The following is a 2,500-nucleotide window of genomic DNA, read 5'->3' as shown; positions in this document are numbered from 1 at the left end:
CGTATGCTAAAAAATGAAGTTTGGAGTTTGGGTTCAGAAATCTTATGGGAGCTTCCTAGAAGCCTAAGAAATGCTTTGCTCGAGACGGATTTCGATTTAGATTTCCGCCGTGTTAATTTTGCCAATTACGGCTCCTCGCGCGCACGCTCAAGCACCCCGACGTGCACACCGGCGCGCACGTGGGCATCGTATGCTAAAAAATGAAGTTTGGAGTTTGGGTTTGAAAATTTTACGGGAACTTCCTAGAAGCCTAAGAAATGCTTTGCTCGAGACGGATTTCGATTTGGAGGTCCCCCGAGTTAATTTTGCCCATTACGACTCCTCGCCCGCACGCTCGTGCACCCCGACGTGCACGTGGGCATCGTATGCTAAAAAATGAAGTTTGGAGTTTGGGTTTGAAAATTTTATGGGAGCTTCCTAGAAGACTAAGAAGTGCTTTGCTCGAGACGGATTTCGATTTGGAGGTCCCCCGGGTTAATTTTACCCATTATGACTCCTCGCCCGCACGCTCGTGCACCCCGACGTGCACGTGGGCATGGTATGCTAAAATTGAAGTTTGGAGTTTGGGTTTGAAAATTTTATGGGAGCTTCCTAGAAGCCTAAGAAATGCTTTGCTCGAGACGGATTTCGATTTGGAGGTCCCCCGAGTTAAGTTTGCCCTTTATGACTCCTCGCCCGCATGCTCGTGCACACCGGCGTGCACGTGGGCATCGTATGCTAAAAAATGAAGTTTGGAGTTTGGGTTCAGAAATCTTATGGGAGCTTCCTAGAAGCCTAAGAAATGCTTTGCTCGAGACGGATTTCGATTTAGATTTCCGCCGTGTTAATTTTGCCAATTACGGCTCCTCGCGCGCACGCTCAAGCACCCCGACGTGCACACCGGCGCGCACGTGGGCATCGTATGCTAAAAAATGAAGTTTGGAGTTTGGGTTTGAAAATTTTACGGGAACTTCCTAGAAGCCTAAGAAATGCTTTGCTCGAGACGGATTTCGATTTGGAGGTCCCCCGAGTTAATTTTGCCCATTACGACTCCTCGCCCGCACGCTCGTGCACCCCGACGTGCACGTGGGCATCGTATGCTAAAAAATGAAGTTTGGAGTTTGGGTTCGGAAATTTTATGGGAGCTTCCTAGAAGACTAAGAAGTGCTTTGCTCGAGACGGATTTCGATTTGGAGGTCCCCCGGGTTAATTTTACCCATTATGACTCCTCGCCCGCACGCTCGTGCACCCCGACGTGCACGTGGGCATGGTATGCTAAAATTGAAGTTTGGAGTTTGGGTTTGAAAATTTTATGGGAGCTTCCTAGAAGCCTAAGAAATGCTTTGCTCGAGACGGATTTCGATTTGGAGGTCCCCCGAGTTAAGTTTGCCCTTTATGACTCCTCGCCCGCATGCTCGTGCACACCGGCGTGCACGTGGGCATCGTATGCTAAAAAATGAAGTTTGGAGTTTGGGTTCAGAAATCTTATGGGAGCTTCCTAGAAGCCTAAGAAATGCTTTGCTCGAGACGGATTTCGATTTATATTTCCGCCGTGTTAATTTTGCCAATTACGGCTCCTCGCGCGCACGCTCAAGCACCCCGACGTGCACACCGGCGCGCACGTGGGCATCGTATGCTAAAAAATGAAGTTTGGAGTTTGGGTTTGAAAATTTTACGGGAACTTCCTAGAAGCCTAAGAAATGCTTTGCTCGAGACGGATTTCGATTTGGAGGTCCCCCGAGTTAATTTTGCCCATTACGACTCCTCGCCCGCACGCTCGTGCACCCCGGCGTGCACGTGGGCATCGTATGCTAAAAAATGAAGTTTGGAGTTTGGGTTCGGAAATTTTATGGGAGCTTCCTAGAAGACTAAGAAATGCTTTGCTCGAGACGGATTTTGATTTGGAGATCCCACGCGTTAGTTTTTGCCCATTATGACTCCTCGCCCGCACGCTCAAGCACCCCGGCGTGCACGTGGGCATCGTATGCTAAAAAATGAAGTTTGGAGTTTGGGTTCGGAAATTTTATGGGAGCTTCCTAGAAGCCTAAGAAGTGTTTTGCTCGAGACGGATTTCGATTTGGAGGTCCCCCGAGTTAGTTTTGCCCATTATGACTCCTCCCCCGCACGCTCAAGCACCCCCGCGTGCACGGGGGCATTGTATGCTAAAAAATGAAGTTTGGAGTTTGGGTTTGGAAATTTTATGGGAGCTTCCTAGAAGCCTAAGAAGTGCTTTGCTCGAGACGGATTTCGATTTGGAGGTCCCCCGAGTTAATTTTGCCCATTATGACTCCTCGCCCGCACGCTTAAGCACCCCCGCGTGCACGTGGGCATTGTGTGCTAAAAAATGAAGTTTGGAGTTTGGGTTTGTAAATTTGATGGGAGCTTCCTAGAAGCCTAAGAAGTGCTTTGCTCGAGACGGATTTCGATTTGAAGGTCCCCCGTGTTAATTTTGCCCATTACGGCTCCTCGCCCGCACGCTCAAGCACCCCGGCGTGCACGTGGGCATTGTATGCTAAAAAAT

Source organism: Cornus florida, unplaced genomic scaffold (genome assembly GCF_030987335.1).
Source record: "Cornus florida cultivar Cherokee Brave unplaced genomic scaffold, ASM3098733v1 CherokeeBrave_3.0.0_Hap2_scaffold_2, whole genome shotgun sequence".
Lineage (NCBI taxonomy): Eukaryota > Viridiplantae > Streptophyta > Magnoliopsida > Cornales > Cornaceae > Cornus > Cornus florida.
Note: the sequence above shows the minus strand (reverse complement) of the source record.